This window comes from Rattus rattus, chromosome X (genome assembly GCF_011064425.1).
Source record: "Rattus rattus isolate New Zealand chromosome X, Rrattus_CSIRO_v1, whole genome shotgun sequence".
NCBI lineage: Eukaryota > Metazoa > Chordata > Mammalia > Rodentia > Muridae > Rattus > Rattus rattus.
The window spans coordinates 114,630,087-114,648,649 of NC_046172.1; the positions used below are offsets into that span (position 1 = coordinate 114,630,087).

An 18,563-nucleotide genomic window follows, 5' to 3' on the forward strand; every position below is an offset into this window, starting at 1 on the left:
AGAATTGCTGATCAGTTTATTATCTGTGCTTACAATTATTTTAGCATTTTGTTACTTACTGGATCATTTTATCATTTCTTGTCTAAGGAATGCAGTGTGCACTTTTATAAAAGCGTTACTTTGGATGCCAACATCCATTGGCTGTTTAAACTTTAGTTTTTAACAACCAGATTTCTGCTTTTTTTTCCCCCCTGTCTCTTTATTTAGAAGCTTTGTGTGAACCACAAACTCCAAATTCCCAACTCTGAATGGAAAAGGCTTTTCAGGAATGGGTGAATAAAGAGTGAATAATGCCAACAGCTCTCGAGCCACCCTTCAGCAAGAAGACAAGAGCTGCCGTGAAGCTGCTGCCTGCCGAGCACTTCTAGAACACAGCAAGAATTAACAAGGACAACTGTTGCTGATAATATAAGGCTGGTGAGAAGAGTGCTACAGATTCAAAACAGGAGGGAGATGCTTTTTGTTCTTTGTCATAGTATGGCCTCCCTTTTATGTCCAATTGCACAGGTTAATTGTCTTTTAAACTGAATAATAAATCAATTATGCTGCTCGCTGGGGTAGTGCACTGAAAATCGACTGCAATATAACAGAACTTTTGAAAAAAGAAAAAAACCCATACAATCAAAATTTTCTTTAAGTACATTGCAGATTTTAACTGTTTTTCCTGTCTGGCATCTTTAAAAATATGTCTGTATTTGTTTGGGGGTCATAGTAATCCTTCTGATATGAAATCATGATAGGAGGTTTTAGAATTTTTCCTATTACATTAGTCAAAGTTAGATATAGTTTGCTGGAAGAAGATGCTACTTCAGGCTGCTCTGGTTTTTACCTTACATTTTTATGTGCAAGTGTTCATTGCAACTTTAAAATGCAACAAGAGCTTCGAAAGAATGTTCCCAAGGTATGTGTAAAGGTTTGCTCTCATGCCCCATTTGACTGGTTGGTGGGTCAAAGGGCCAGGAACGACAATTCTGAATCAAACAGTAACCTTTGAAGATCCATCAAGGTACTAATGCTGAGATGATCCCAAAATGCAAATGAGGAGCGGATGGACGTGTTATGAGACTTGAATGTGCAAACATTTATAAGAAGCCATCTAGACTATTGGTGAGGAGAAGGCCCTATTTTTCTTTGATTATGTTCTTCTACACTTGGTCTTAGCCAAAAGGCCGAGGAATTATGGTTATGTTCTTCTAACCCATGTCTGAGAAGAGCCAAAGAGATAATTACTGGCTAAAATGTGTTGATAAAGTTACTCCCCCTCCATTGTAGGGAAAAATAATACAATCTCATTTGCAGTTTTCACTGACTAGCACTTTCAAGCAAGAGACAACGTTGAAACTATATTGTCCCCCAAATGGGTATGTTCCTAGGGGTATACTGTAAGCTCCTAAGGAACAGTTATTCTAGCAACTCCAGAACAGTGTAAATGGGCCTGTCTGCGTGGTTATTAGGAAAACCTGTGTATCCCACAGGAGATGTGGATTGCGATGATAGACAGAGGTGAGGGAACTGGTGTTGCTGACGTTTATAGTATACAGACTTCTTTGTTGAGTCACTGACATGACAGTTCCGTATTTGTTGGGTCACTGAGCATAAAGTTATATAATTCAGCCTTGCCCGTCTTCCAGGTTCCCCAAGTAACCAACACCTCTTTTAGTGTTCTCTGGTGGCTCCTGGACTGGCAAAACCACATCCTATCTGCCAGACAAGTTTGGCTTTTTTTTTTTTTTTACAGTAGCACAGGGACTTTGGCAAGTATGAAAGAAGGCGTGGGAGAAGTAGTTAGGAGTTCATGAGGTAACCAGGAAGTCCTTATTTTGACTTCTGTTAGGATCCTGGCCATAACTCTCAAGTGTTTGACAAGGTCCCTGCACACTGTCTTGGTGACTTTCCCAATTCTTGCCAAATGCCATTGCAGATTTTAATTCTGTGAAGGGTAGTTTGAGCCCAGTCTTCTAGCCATTGCTGTCGGACTCTGATTATTTTGCATTTTAACACACGGAGATTGATTTCTTGCCTAAAATGAGCTGAATTCTATTTGGATCAGTTCGGCAGAATTAAAAAGTATAATTAGCCTGAGAATTCACTTCACTCCACAACCTAACTGCCACTTAAATATGCCCTGCGATGCTTTTACACTTTGTGTGGGGCTTATAGAGCTGAGCTCTAGGCTGAAGCAGTTGATTGGATGCAGGAAAGCAGCCATGAACCGCTACGAGCTCCTTGTTGACGATCCTGCATATGCGTGTGTTATCATCTACAATTGTCCTCATAAAATTAAATAAAAGCACGCGTTCATTATTGCGGGGCTCCAATTAAGAGACAGCTGGTGCTCTTATTACGCCTGCATTAAATTGAAACTTGTAATTTAGATGTCCAGATGCACACTTTAAAACCCAAGTATAAAACTGCATTTGCTTTGTCCATTTTCCATTCAGAAGTATCTGGAATCTTACCTCAGGGCTCCTCCTACCCGGTAAACTCCCTTGCAGTCGGGGAAGCATTTCCTCTGATCAACAGTTTTCCACTCCCAAATCTTGAAGGGAAATAAAAGATCTGGGGGGTTTATGGAAGGGAGGAGACCCAGGAAGGCAAACGGTGAGTATTTTACCCTCCACAAGTTGAAATACGCATTGATCAAGGGCATTTTGGAATTTTCCTACTACACCTCACCTGTCCCCGGAGTGTCTAGAAACCTATAGCTTTGCGTTACAATTGTCTCTGTAGTTGGCACTGCCTTCGCTGAAGCTCTAGAAACTTTAGAGCCGGCTCGCGCTTGCGACCCGGGTGGTGTGCGCATATCCCTCCAGCCTTGCTTCTGTACATCCTGAACAACATTATGATTTGCCCCCATCCCCCCTCCACGCACACACACAGTTAATAATGCAATGACAAAAGCCACTCTCGGCGAGGGCTTGTGCAAGCTGAGGGCTTGGGGGTGGGGTGGGGGGAGGCGCCACACCCCCTGAGAATAAAGCCCACGCCAGCAGTCTCCGAAAAGCCAGCGCGAAGGTACGACTCTCACAAAGACGAGATTTCACGACGCAAGTGCGTCCTACAGGAAGAAAGTGCCCCCAGTCAGGGCGCGAGCAGAAAGCGCGACTTTTTGGCACGCTCTTTGCGAGGGAGCCGGGAGGCGGAAGACTGTCGGGCCGGGCGCGGGAATCAGGCAGCCAGCGCCGGACGGGGAGTTCCTGCGTGGCGTCCTCTCCAGCGAGACGCCGCCGGGTCGTCCTCTTAGTGGTGAGGTTGGACGGTGGCAGGGGTGGTGGCAGTGGCGGCGAGGGGCGACGGCCAGGCGGCGTGAGTGGCGCTACCTGGCCGGGCGGGGCGGGGCCGGTTCGGGGCGGCTGAGGAAGGCGGTTGCCGGAGACTCCAGGAGTTTGGCGTGAGTTGCCTTGCGGGTGCCTCAAAAACCAAATTGTCTCTGTGGAATGGCCGAGTGCTGAAGTGTGAGCCAGAGGGGTCGGCCTGGAGAAGCGCCGAGATGCGGGTCTTTTGTGTGTATTGTGGGGGTGTACGGTGGAGGGGTGTCCGGGAGAACCTAGGACGTGCCTCTGACTAGGGGCCCGACTTTGTGGGGGGGGGTGGGATGAGGGTCGGTTGCCACAGCAACCGCGAACCTCGGTGGCCAGAGCCTCGTGCCTGTCCCTGCCCGCCCTCCGGCTCTCCAGCTCTCCAGCTCGCCTGCCCGCGCGCGCCGCTGCCGCCAGAGAGCTAAGGCGCTCGGAGGTGTGCTCCGACTGGACTGAACCAAACGGTTGCGAGCGCGGGGGGAGGGGAGGGCGTGCTCCCGGGCCCCTCCCCTAGCCCGTCGGCCAAGTTGTGGGGGTACCCCCCCTTACGGAGGGCACCCCACACACTAGCGTCTCCCCAGGCCTGAGGCAAAAGCGTGGGGGACTTGGGGACGGGGTCGGGGGTGGGGGCGGAGGTAGACACCTCAGGGCTTGTGGTCTTGGTCCCCGGAGTTCCCAGCGCGTGTTGCTGGACTTGACACCGTACACCCCGCTGCTGCTGACTTGGAGCCCGGTAGCACGTCCCAGCCCTGAAGTTATGGAGGTGGGGCGGGCTTTAATTTGCCTATATCTAAGGATTTCAGGAACCTCGCTTTAAAATGGCGGCATCCACTATACACCCCTGCTAAAGGCTCTCCTGGCACCGGCACCTGGGCCACCTCGCGCAGCGCTGCTTTTTTGCTTCTCCTGCTAACAGATGGCATGTGCCCCTGTTGCTGCCTCTGCCCCTACCACTGCCACTGCTAGCAGGGCCCCTTAGCCTCTGGGTTTGCGCTAGCGACTGAAGGTAAGGCTGCGGATGAGTTTGGGTTTTTGAAACTGGCTGCCTTGCTAGGACGCCAACGAAATGCGCTGCTTTTTAAACTTTTTTCTACTCCTGCAAAATGGCAAACAGAAGGCAATTTAACACTGACTGCAACTTGTTGCGTGTTTTTTTTTCTGTTTGTTTCGTTTTCTTTTTTCTTTTCTTTTTTCTTTTGCTTTTCCTCTTATCTTCCTCTTCCTTCCACTTTTCCCTTTTTAAGGTAAAGGAGCTTCCTGCATGGCTTGTCATTAGCAAAAGCTTTCTCCAACTAACTTTCCCATTTCCCTTGGATGCCTTAGCAGGGCCGCAGCAGAAGTGCCTCTCTTCCCTCCCCGTGTCAATACATTTGGGCAGCTTGCTTGTACTACCTGGAGCTGAAGGGCATGACGGTTCTACATTATAGGGGTGTATTATAAAAGTCAGCTTTGGTTTTTAGCACTAGACAAAATGCTTCTATGATATAAAAACGACATTAAAACAGGGGTTCTACTGACGTTTAACAGCAGGCCATTAGTTGTGCTGTTTTGGCACACGTGAGTTTTTCAGAACACTGTTTATTGATAAGTATGCACCCACATAACATACATCTATGTGAATTTTTTGTTCCAATGGCTTTAGGGAGTCCTTTTGTATAGATGTTCTTAATTGCTATTTATAAACTGGCCCCTGAGCCCCCACAACCTTCCCATATGTGGATGTCAAGTTCATGGGAAAGCATCAATTAAAATAGAACTGCTGCAAGATTTAATTTTGAAATGATTGGTGATTTATCACAGTGCAGGCATCTTGGTTTAATTAGTGAGGCTTTGGGTGATTACTGATATAATGGTTGGAAAACAGACTGCTGGTATACCTGAACCAATGCCTGGACACCACCACGTAATATAACTGATCCAGGTATTTCCTCCCTCTGAAGAAAGGCATATTGACAGCGAGCCTTACCAGAGACTTAATGCTTTTTTTCTGATTTTAGGCACATTTTCTCTTTGCCTATGTGAAATTTAGGCCTTAAATAAACATTAACTAGTAAAGCAAGTTATTTTTTTAAAAATTGTAATGCTTTGGGGAAATGGTTTTCACAAATGTTTAGAAAAACTTCTCGAAGCAGAGCCTAAACAGCCTTTTGTGTATAACCTGGCTATACTACTGCACTCCTGGGTGCTTTTTACTTCTCTCAAACAGTAGACGCTGGAAAGGAGGGGAAATATTGTTTCACACTTACTAAAGTCTAGTGCAGGTTTTTTGCCCAGGTGCTGCTGTCTACCTAGAAACAAAGACCCAGTGCTGCTAACAATGGAATTTACTGTGTAATAATCACACTGCTCTCAGAGACCCATGAAGCAATCCCATTTGAAAAGGGGGAGGTGCTAGAGGGAGATGGATAGATATTTTCAAAGGAAGGATGACAAAAAACAAATTCTCAATTTTTTGAGATGATTTTGAATCTTTTTTTATTTTTTAATGATTTTTTTAATGATTCCAAACGTCATCCTCAGTTCTATAAGCTGTGTGGTGTGGCTGAATGACTTTGGGCCAAATACATCATTATAAAAAGCGAAAGTATTAAACCTTGGGGCCGGAGCATTATAGGTGTGAGAACATATCCCAGCTAATGTTCTGCTGCCTTATATAGGGATGAGACTAGAAACTTTATTTGAAAATGGGAGAGAGAATTGGGACAGTGCTGGGTGGTGACTTTCTGCTTTGCTCTGCTTGTAAGAACCACTCCATTTCTCGGATTTCCGTTCCTGCTTTAAGAATGCATAATGAGTCCCAGGACTGTTATAAAACAGCTTTTTCTCAACTTGAAATAGCGTTTCCTAACAGCTTCTTTTTAAGGGGGATAAAACCTACGACTATGAGCTCGTAGCCAAAGCAGCCTGAGTATATTTGTACCTATCTTATAGTTAAATAATGTTTTTGCATACACTACTGTTTAATAAATGTTGAACTATGCAGGAAAATAGGCAGTCTGTAGTTCATAAAGGAACAGGTTTTGTGCACAGCTTTCAATTTAAACTGAAAGCCTTTTTGTACACGTGCAAGAACCTAAAATGCAAAGTAGATCACACTGTGCCTCCTCCTCATTTCATTCTTCCTGCCTAAAATGGGTTCTCTTGTCTCTCACTGTATTTCCAGGAACTTGGGAAAGTTGTCCTTTTAGCCAGTAGGTGTGTTATTATCTGTCCAACTTTACACAATGAAGAAGTAAAAAAGCAGCTTAGAAATTAAAAAAAAAAAAGGTTTTGTCTTTTAAGTGGCTGCACCGTACTACACATTGCTGGAATGGTGACAAGCTCTTGGCTGTTGTACAGATGTTGACAGTATAGCTTGAAGTACAGTTCTGTTCTCCATTCAGCTGTCTTTGCATCTAAGAAAGAGGGGCGGGAAGAGAAGGAGTGAAAAGCCGTACTGTGATGGAGCTATTCATTCATAAAATTTTACACATACTCTGCTTCTGGTGAAAGAAAGTCAAGAAGGTGGCGGAATTTTTCCTTTGAAATAAAAGATTCTGTCTGCTAGATTACATACGGGCATTCGGGAAATGTGAACAATAAGTATATTAGACAAATATCTTGTTTGTTTCTCATTGTTAAAACAAAATAATGGTCACTGTCATGTTAAACTGCTCAAGAGTCTAAAAGTGATACAGGTTGCAATCACCTTTACATCATAGATGCTTCCACATTGTTGATTGTTGTTCTTATTTTGAGACAGGGTCTTACTATGTAGCTCAGGCTTGCCCTGAACTGGTTACAGGTATGTATCAGGCTGTGGAATTATGACAGCCATTGATTGAACAGATGGATTGAGACCATTATAAATGTGGTGTTAAGGAAGTAGAAATCAGAACTAATATCCCTCCGTGGTATTTTCTGCTTCTCCCTCGGTATGATATGATACTTCAAAATGGAAAGCTGGGTTTCATATAAAATGAGGTGGATCTTTTCATTCTGAGAGAAAAGACTGTGTCTGAGTGCAAGGAGTTTCAGTGTCAAATAACCAGCAAACAAACATGAATTATGAGCAAGGAGAAGCAATTAGATGTGTATTGATGTAGACTTTGAGATCTATAGGGAACTCGAAGGTTGTATGGTATACTTATATGTGGCCTCCTGACAACCAGGGGACTAAGCTGCCAAGACAACTTTGAGAATTAGGACATATAAGGTATCGATTACTTTGAAAACATTTTTATAGTCATTTTTAAAAGGCACGGTATAAGCCCATTATGATTTTCTAGTTGACTTTCAATTGGGTGATATTGTTTTTAAAAGATTGATGGGTGGGGTTGGGATTTAGCTCAGTGGTAGGCGCTTGCCTGGGGGCGCAAGGCCTGGGTTCCGGTCCCCAACTCGGAAAAAAAAAAAAAAAAAAAAAAAAAAAAAAAAGATTGATGGGGAAGATTTTGGTTCAGAAATGAAAGTATTCCACAGTTTCTGGGACTATAGGTACAAGTGCACGGTATAAGCCCATTATGATTTTCTAGTTGACTTTCAATTGGGTGATATTGTTTTTAAAAGATTGATGGGGAAGATTTTGGTTCAGAAATGAAAGTATTCCACAGTTTCTGGGACTATAGGTACAAGTATAACTTTGATTACAAATGTACAAATTTGTGGTCAATTAAGAATAATATATGTAGTCACACATTGATTTCTCCCTGAAATATAGAAAAATAGCTTTTTTACAGTGTTTTTACAAGACTAAATGAAAGAAAAACAGGTTGAAAATAAACGATAACAAATATTTTTATACAAATGACCTGTCTCTGTTGCTTAGAAATGTTTACCTCTGGGCACACTTTAAGAAAAAGGCTCCGTTTCTTAGAACTAAAGAGGAAGCAACAATAAATGAGACTTGATTTATTTGTGTGTGTGTGTGTGTGTGTGTGTGTGTGTGTGTGTGTGCGCGCGCGCGCGCGAGCGTGCGTGCATGTGGATTTTTTTATTTTTTACATACATGGTGTTAGGATTATTGTATCCCAGAACCCACGTTATAAAATGTAGTTGACATCGGCCTCTCTGATTTGCCGAGACTAATTTCCAACTCCTAGGCTTAAGTGCTTCTACTACTTTAACCTCCTAAGGAGCTGGGACTATAGCCATGCAGCCCCAAGCCCAGCTTCTCGAAACTCTTTATAACAACCATGAAAAGAAAAGTTAAGGGGAAGAGGATCCAGATTAGAAATTTAAGACTCAATTAGTCATGCTTGTTAAAATATATGTCCACTCTCAAGGCAAGTCCTTGCAGCAGGATTAAGTTGGCTGACAAGTAGAAGTGATTTGTTTATAATTCGGGGCAGTTTTGTCATTACCTATACTGTCAGTGCATTTGTGTGTCGTCGGAAAGAGAATGCCTACAATTGAGAAAGGGCAGTCTACATAGAAATACAGGGGCTAGCACTGGAGATTTCTGCCACCCTATTTGACCTCCTCAAGTCATGGGAGCATCCTAGAGAGAGACTGGAGTTTGGCTGGATTGGATTTTTCAAATCGATTTTAGTGTGTCCCTGAATGATCCGGAGAATTCTGAGCTTGTTGGCTACCTCCATTTGTGTGGAAATTTGGGAAAGATTTGCTTAGGCTCATTCAGGTGTCCTTAAGTGTAACAGCACGTCCTTCGTAGGTAGACCCATGGATCTCTGTATCTTATATTGTCATGCTTTCTCTTCTAGGTAAAAGTTTTATTCAATTAAAGAATAGAATGCTATTTCTAACTTGCTCTTCATTTTATCCATACTTTTCCTGTGATTTTAAGTAATATTGTTTGTTCCTATTAACTAAAAATGAGGAATAACTTATATTTGACTGAATGTCTTGCTGAGGGCCATATAGTGACTCAAAATGAGACCAGGGGCTACACATTCACTGACAGCTTTTAGGATGAGACCTCAGAGAGTGACCTGAAAGCTAACTGCTACTTTTCTGTCACCAGGAATTACATTTAATGTACAGGCTCGGCATCCCAGGCAAATCATCTTCACCATGAAGTTATGTCTATACAGTTCTTTTTAACAAGCTCCACAGATTACAAAAGAATAGATAAAAGAAAAACTGCTACTGAGGTACCTCCTGACATGTGTGTTTTAGAAAGTGATAGAGACACAGGAGAAATATGAAAAAGATACTGGGACACTCTCTTTTTCAGACACTGTCCATTTACAGGTTGGATGGCTTTCTATTTTCCCAAGATGTGGGTGTGAATGGTGTCTCTTTTTACTGTATCTAGAAAGCAAAGCCCTATCAGGACAGGAGCTGCCATTTCTGAGTCTCTGCAATCATCTTTTGTGCCCAGAGGACTATTGTTGTTTTTGATAGAGCTTTTGCAGTTTCTCCTCATGTAGCAATATAAAAGAAATTATGCAACAGGATGCATTGAGGAACAAGGTGGGAGGGACACCTTGTCGGAACACAAAGAAAGGCTTGAATTTCACCTTCTCGTTTTTAGGCTGCTACCTTTATGGACAAAACAACAGCAAATAGTAAAAGCAGAACAAAAGTGTCACGTGTGGCATTAGCGTGTGTATGTGTGCACCTGTGAGTGCCTGTGTGTGTGTGTGTGTGTGTGTGTGTGTGTGTGTATGTAAAATAGAATTCCTCAGTTCTTTCCTTTACAAATGGACATAATCTATTGCTTTATTAAGATAATGTTTGTGCATTGGGGCTCAGTGGATAAGTGTACATCGTGCACTTGTAGAGGACATGTCTTTCGTCCCAGTCATATCAGGTAGCTCACAACCACATCTGGCCACCTCAAGCTCCTACAGTCTTGTACACACATCCACCCACTCACCCATACATATAATTAAAAATAATAAAAACAGGTGTTTAAAAAGATTAGGTTTGTAGTCTAAATAAATATAAGTACTTGGGAGACTAATTAGAAAAGGTGGAAAATGGAGAAAGGCAATATGACTCAGAGGAGGGTAATAGGGGATGAATACACGTGATAATTTATGCATGTATAGAAGCAGAATGATGAAATAGATCATTTTGTACAAGTAATATGCTCTGTTGAGATGCTTTTGAAAAGAAATGTGAAGTACTAGACTGGAATATCATAAAGGTGTTCTTCTGAGTTCTGTTTAAATTATGTAGAGGTGTAGTCAACAAGACCCAAGCATGAAGCTCACACCTCATCTCAGTATTAGTGTCAAGGATTTGTTTGCCTTTGTGTTTCTACCTGTGTGCTTGTATGTTTGTGCTTGCTCAGCCAGTGGCGTGAATGCAGATACTGTTGCTAAAGGGCACATTGATGCTTTTGAAAATCCTTCCTGTCTGTAATTGGTGAGAATACCAAAGAAGGTGGGGGAACTATTCTCAGCAGCGATTTTGAGAGAGCAAACTCCCAACTCATTTATGCCAACCTCCCACCAGTCTCCTACCCAAGTACTTGGATAGCATAAAATAAACCTTATTAATTCATCCAGAAGTATAAACTGAAACACAGTGCACCTTATATAGCCGTGTTTTATGTCTACAAGTTTCAAATACATGAAAAGTGTGTGTGGAGAGGAGGTATTTGGGTGCTGAACCTGTGTGATTGGATCTGTACTATGAATGGCTATAGCAGTGGTCTCAGCTTTAGACAGATCTTGTGTCAGTAGTTTTTAAAGTAAGCTTGAGGCTGGATTCAGATTGACATGGACTGTAAAAAAGGCTTTTTGGACTTTTTTTTGGGGGTGAGTTGCAAAACAGGGTTTCACTGTGTAACCTTGGCTGTCCTGTATACTGGACTGACCTCAAACTCATAGAGACCCACCTGCTTTCTGAGTGCTGGGATTAAAGGTCGTACCCTGTTGTTTTTTGTTTGTTTGTTTGTTTGTTTTTTTTTTATTCTTTTTTTGGAGCTGGGGACCAAACCCAGGGCCTTGTGCTTGCTAGCAAGTGCTCTACCACTGAGCTAAATCCCCAACCCCCCGTACCCTGTTTATTAGAACTTCTGAACACTGGTTGCCCTTTATTATGTATAAATCCTCTTTATCAAAGAGATAAATTTTATTCTGTGGAAGAACTCATTTGGATATACTGAGAAATTCTATGTAGCAGAAATAGCAATGCTAAATATTTTCCCTTTATTACTTAAATGTTCCTCCCCCAATTCTTGTGATTGAGAACTTGAACAGCTGGCAAAATGTACCACAGTGCTTTTCACTTTACTATGCCAGGGGAAAAAATAAGAATCCCTCTGTATTTTGTGAAGAGTGATTTTCCTAATCTTAATAAGGATCTCCAATTTGATTCAGTTAGGTAACTCTTGCTAAATGTGTACAAATCATTTTGTAGGGTGACGACCGTGATGGTGATGGTGATGACAGTGGTATAAGAGAAACTCTTAGAAGCTACTTCCTGCGATGCTATTCTGCATGTTCTAATACTACTGATCAGGTGTGGGACAACTACGCTTCATAAGTTTGGTTCTGAAGTAACAAGAAAGAAGAGGCTGCATCAGTAATTCTAGTATTTGTTCCTAAATTCTTTTCCTAACTTTTGCCTACTAGTCTAGCATCCATTCAAATGCAGCAAAATGCCCAAATGACAGGCTGGGTGAGCTCTGCGAAGTGCATGACGCTTTGTAAGTTACATTTGTCAATTCACTCATGGGCCATACAATAGCCCTTCTTATGGTCTTGTGTCTATCGCCAAAGAAATCTCAGGAAGTTTTAGCTATCTAAGAAAGCAGTTCAAATAAAAGTGCTTAAAATGGTGACCAGCAATGACAGGAAATGCTGGTTACCCTCGTCTCCTTCATAACTAAGTGAGGCCCCAGCTGGCTGACTGGCTTTAAACTTCCTGTTTGAGGGCTGCTTGGGTCAAAAGTAGCTGTGTTTTCCATATAGAGATTTTTTTTCTTTATTCCGTAAGGCCACAATAAATCTGTCACTGGACTGCATATTTTGTATATTTTATGGACTGAATCATGTGGTTTGAGTTTAATTTGGAAGGCAGTGCTTTTACAATCAAGATTTTTTTTTTAACCCTGACATGTGCAGCTTTGGGGTCTGGGATTGCACTGGTCTCCAACATTTTATGACTTTATTTACACAATAGTGATTGTGGAGGAGGGCATTTCCTGCTAGTTAATGACTGGCTGGAAGGCCCAACACTCCAAATCCAGGGGGAGAGGTCCATTCATTAAATGCCAACATGGAGCCTGACCTCCTTTTCCACGCACTGGTAGGGAGAAAGCGAAACTGCAGTCTACCTTTTGAATTGCCCAGAACAGGGGGAGCAGAGTTAGCTATGGAGGTGGGGCCTCACGGCATGGGGAATGGGGCTTCTTTTCCTGACAGGAGCATGCTAAGTCTTTCCCTTAGGTTGTCCAACAGGGTCTTGGGCCAGGAGGGCATTTCCTTTAGGTTGTCATTGCATAGGGATCCAATAAAATTACAGGCCCTTAACTGACCTGAAAATGCTCAACTAGGACGTACTGTAGCTACCTTAAAAACCTGTGCTATGACATGATTGAGTTTCTTCATTGGTTGAATAACTGATTATGACGAAAGTAGGCAAGAACAACTTAGAATGGGGTGGAAAGAATGGCTTTGTTCAAAGTCACACTTGAGGGCACCAGCAGGTACACACATTCTTTGTCATTGACTCCTGATACACGAATGAGAAATACTGTTCATAAATCCTGCTTTAGCATCTGTGGAAGTACCTCGGGAGGTAGGGTGATAGTCACCATTTAACCTGTAACATCTCCGGGAAACAGTTTTCTTCTTCTGTAGTTCTTGCCTGCTATAAGCCATCTGAAGTGTAAAGAACTTGGCATTGATTTACAACAAAAATAGAATTAAGACCAGGGTTGGGTTCACATGTAGGAGTTCCTGATTTCATGACCTGTCCTTCACTCCCCTTAGCTTATTAAGCCTCCAATTTGCTGACTAGTTCAATGTTTATAAAAGATAAACGTCTGTTCTGGGTTCGTTTAGTAGGTACATCCGTATGAAAACACTTGTGTGACACAGAACTTGTCTTGCCCTTTTACTTGAAATTAAAGTTCTTTTATGTCTTCCAAACTTGGTGGGGGTGGGGCTTGGTTAGAAGGACTGAGCTGGAGTTTTCAAACATAGGCCGTCACTGAAAGTCAGACACCTGGATCTCTTCACGGGATTGAGTAATCTGTCACAGGCAGAGCAAACCAAATAGTAAGTTTCAGTTTCGAGTCTGGCAAATGTCATCATATACTTTTAAAATATTCTGTAATCTGGAGATTGCTGGTCATTACGAGTTTGCAGAATGAAAGGGTTTTAAAGTTTTGAATGCTCTACAAATAAACTGTGTACGCATTATACTTGTTATTAGTAAATGGTTCCTTCAGCAGGTTTTTCAACAGAGACGTGAATGATGAAATAACAGGTCAAAACATGATTTTGTTTAAAAACTTGAATTCAAAGGTTATAAATCACTAAAGTTTTTCTAGATTGAATTAATGTCAGTATTCTTCCTTACAAACTGTTTTGGGCTAAGAGCCAAACAAGTTTTCCCAATTAGGTATCCTATTGGCCTGAATATTCTATTCAGGCATAATTAGCAACATGGCTGCATTTAAACAACAATCCCAAAACCTTAGAGGGAGCTTGCTCTACAAATTTAATTATGCCCTTCATTTTCTTGACATTATTATTATTTTGCTTAGCAACCTCCTGCTGTATAGTTAATCTAAAAGTATATTATTTTAACGTTTGACTATTTCGGTCTGAATCACTGGTGTCAAAATGTGAAGCTTTACCCTGCTGTGTATGGGCATAATAGTATTTCCTCGTTCTCTTTGCCTATCTGTTTGATCTTTGTAGTTTTCAGGTATCAGCAAATGACTGGGCAGCGTGCAACAAAATGTATGCACTCAGTTGCAGTTAGCATCTCTTCAGAACAAAACTGCATGGAATGGATTTTTCCTTTTTGATTTTCTCGAGCGGACAGTGATCAAGAGATCCTGGGGCCATTGGTGTCAAAATACTGAGTGATGCTGGTTCAGTGCCTTGGTAGCTATGTTCCCATTTCCAAGTATCTAAGAAATTCATGGGAATGATTACTCACAAAGGGGGGGGACAATAACCATTTCATTTTTCTGGTAATTAAACCCAGGAAGAGGAAATGAAAAAAGATTTCCTCTGCTGACCAGATATGATATTAGGCATTGAGGGATATTTGAATCATCCTTATTATAAATTTTCACATTCTGTGTATATTCTATGGAATCAAGTCATTGGTGGAAGGGAAATATTGTTGTCTAGGCTACTGTTGTTTCTGTGGTAGGATCATAAGTATCTTGTCTTCACCTTCCTGCATCTGTGGCCATGTTCCCTCCCAGTGCTATCAACCTGTTTTCTGTCCTGGATATATTGAATTTATCTTCAAAGATCTCTTCCTGTGGGTATCCTTTGGAGCCTTAAAGTGGTGCTGATTTCTCAATTCTCAAGACTTGAAATGCCTTTCATCACACACATTTAATTGTTAAACTCGTTACCTTCCTAAAAATAAAATCTCACTACCAAGGACTTAGCATCTAAACTCTATGAGATTCCTTCCTCAGAAATGCTACATGTAAACCCTAAGACTAGGAAAAGACATTCATCTAGTCATGGCATAATTTCCTATCAGTTTAGGAAAGGAGACGTAAAGACAGCAACAACCATAATAGACAAGCTGTCATAACAGACATCAAAGCATTGAATATGTTACTTTATCCACAGTGATAAAACAGCTAGCATATATTGGTGAGTGAGTTTGTTTGCTAGACCCTACGAGTGATATTTCTTCTTATTAAATTTATTATAGTTCTTTTTTCGAAAGCAAAATTACCTACGTTTCAGATCAAAAGCCACCTTTGCCTATCGTATCTCTTTTACCACCAGCAACATTTACAGAGCAGGTTGTAGAAATATGTTAAATATAAGTTATTCAAAAATTTCAGATCCTGCAAGCATGTATGTAGTTGGCTGTATATTTACTTTAGGCAAAAAAAGATTCATCATTGTTTCGAGTGTCAACTACATTTTTTTCTTTAGCTTCTGGTGCTGGGCGGGGGATGTTATGGACTGTCTGGCAAATTAATAGTGAGAAGCAAAAGTTTTGACAGTACCAAAGGCTTTTGAAATCACAGCTCTCATTCATGTAAGTGTAACATTCTAGTTTTTTCTCAATCTGTTTAAAAATGGTATTGTGGTAAGTTGTGAAACATTCCTACAAATTATATTTGAAACTTTTTTAAGCTTGGTGTATGGAACTTGAAGCATTTGGCAGGCGAATGTGGTAATTGTGAGTGGGGACTAACCTCGGGAGTCAGAGTAGTTATCTTCTAGAATGGAGAAAGAAGAAGAAAGGGGGAAGGGGTACAAGATTTGCTGCTCTTGCTTGGGTTGTTCTCTAGATCATAGCCCTCATTTTTCATCAACTGTTCCCGCCAAAGGAATGTTCTGATGTTGGTATTGCTGTTGATGGACGTTTTGTGAGCCATTGTGAAGTCATCCTTTGGTTCTAAGAATTGCAAGATTAGGCATGAGGAGAAGAAAAGCCTGCCATCTCAACTCCTAGTGGGATGTCCCTGTTCACAGCATCCATCATCTTAGATAAACAAAACAAGAAAAAAAAAACAGAACAAAACAAAATGCAAACATCTCTCAAAGTGGCAGGTTTTCTTTTTACAGTTGGCTTTCCCCAGATCCATATAAAGGAATTCTTACTAAGAATGTTTCTAGAGTTTAGAGATTTCCTTCCTCTATCCAGAGCAGAAAACATTTAGTGTAGGAAGTCAGAAAAATCAAATTACAGTTATTGCTTCTGTATAGTTACAGATTGTTCCCTGACTTGCTTGGTATGGACACTTGTATAGAATGTAACCACTGGAATCTAGATGCTAGGAACTGAGGCTTCTCCCGACTTGGGCTCGGTGATATTGGAACACTTGGGTGGCAGGAGAACCAGTGTTTACAGCTACCTGCACCTCCAGAAATGTATTAGACTTTTAAATCAATCTTAATATCTGTAGGCAGGAGTTTATATATAGGAATAAAATTTGAACCCCCATTTTCACACCCAATAAAAATGTCCTATAATAGGTGTTTATTCAGAGTCAACTGACATTTATTGAACAATTACCGTGTGCCAGATGCTCTGCTAGGTACTTTAATTTTGTTTTGACAAAAATTTGCTAGTATGAAATATAATTTGTACTAGCCAATCAGGTATTTTCTTTGGTGTCTAATACATTACCCTGGTAAAAACTGTACCCCCAAGTCTTTGTGTACCTTTTACATATGTCTCCCGTGCAAGCAATACATTTGTACTTAATTCTCTTACTGGTTTGGGGATGAGCTCCTTATCTGTCTGCCTTTACTTTTCAGGTTCAGGCATTATAGGTGTCAATCACTCCAACTCTCACAGACCTATCCTCTCTGAGGTTATTGTACAGGTACCGATGGTCAAATCTAGCATTTCTCAATCAGTTTATTTTACCACAGACTCCAGGGAAACAAATTATATTTAAAAAAAAAATTTAATTAAAATGTAATTACTTCATTTTCCTCTTTCCCCCTTCTCCCTCCAACCCTTACCATATAACATCCTTCCAAACATGTACATATGTACAATCAGTACAGTCTGTATACTGTCACTTGTATGTGTATGGTTTCAGGGATGACTACTTGTTATTGAATAACTAATTTGGTACTGGAGACATTCCCGAGTAAGGCTATATTTCTCCTGCTCTTAGCATTTCTTAGTTGCCCATAGTTCTTTAGCTCTTATCTAGAGTCGTAGCCCCTTCCATGTTAGTTTGTCAACTGCCGTGGTCCTTGTCCAGATCATATTTACACAGTCAGATCGTTGAGATTTCCTGGGTCTGAGCCCTATGACATTTCTAGAAGATGCAGTCTTACAGAAGTCTTGCCATTCCTCTGGCTCCTATGATCTTTCCATTCCTATTCCACAACGTTCCCTGGTCCTTGGGTGCAGGAGTTGTGTGGCAGATTTATTAATTAGTGCTGTCTGCATTCTGGTCGCTGTGCTTTTCTATAATGGTCTCTGTCTGCTCCAAAGTGGAGTCCCTTCGATGGCATGGAAGCTGGGCCTAAGTGTGAGTGTAAAGATAAATGTTCAGAATGTAGGGAAGAGTTATGCTGGTTTAGTAAAGTTGTGGTTTAAGTTCTCCTCGAAGATCCATAACCTCACTAGTCAAAGGGAGTTAGCTAGGCTTCCAATAACAAACATCATTTCCTCCTTATTGAGCAGGCCTTAAGTCCAAATACGGAAATGTTGATTACTGCCAAAGTGTGCATGTACAGTATGGCTAAGGAAGAGACCACTGTTAGTACAGGTGGGAAAATTTCCTTCAAACTATATATGTATACACATAGATTCTATGTATTCTATGTAACTTCAGATAAATAGGTATCCTGTTCCTTATGTCTTTTAAGACATACTGTTGTACTCTCTTCTTTTTTCTTCATTGTTAACATCCCTCCCCTTCTCAAACTAAAGCCCTCTCTCTAAGTTTTCCAGTTCTCCCTTCAAGCACTTATATCCTGATATTCTCGTCTCTAGTGCTATCCCTTCTATGGGCCCTTTTTACTCTCCTGGTTCTGTGCTTACTCCAATTAGAAACTCACATCTGAAGAGCAGGAGTTTGGAGGCACAGGTGAGAATGGACATTCAAAGTTTGTCTTTCTGGATTTGAGTTACTTCCCTCAGGATAATCCTTCCATTCCTGAAAATTTCACTTCATTTTAAAAGACGCTTTCTTAGCTGTAATGCCTGGGAATTCGTGGCTGAAATAAATACCACATTCCAAGGATTAAATTGCATTGAAGTTACATATATTTCTATAAAGTTATATGTATCCTTCTAAATATAAGCATCTGGCTTTCTATGCCTCTTTTCAAGTTACTATGCAAAACTCACTTGTTGATAATAATTTAAAAATACACTATCAAAATAATTTAGTGATACTTTTCAGAGTGCACACCAAACAAAAATCAACAGAAACTTAGAAGATTCCCCTCAACATGGAAATAGGTGGAAAATACATTCTGAAGTGGCAATGAAAGTTTTACGTTTTAACTCCTCGTTCATACTATCTGACTGAAATTTATCCTTCCCATCCTGCCCTCATCCATCTTCTCCGCATCTCCTTCCTCACTCCCCTTGCTTTCTCTGCTGAAGATCAAACTCAGGGCCTGACCCTACTAAGAACTCCTCTATATGGTTTACATTTCTGCTTTACCATTTCACTTT

At 41.2% G+C, this 18,563-nt stretch overlaps 1 protein-coding gene across 1 annotated transcript in view; it reads left to right on the forward strand.

The window, feature by feature from the left end:
• The first annotated feature begins 4,097 nt into the window (after positions 1–4,097).
• The window catches only part of Mbnl3 (muscleblind like splicing regulator 3), an 87,452-nt gene continuing 72,986 nt past the window's right edge, over positions 4,098–18,563 (forward strand). The window contains 1 exon segment of the mRNA XM_032890160.1: positions 4,098–4,305. The gene's annotated coding sequence lies outside the window, so the exon portion shown is untranslated.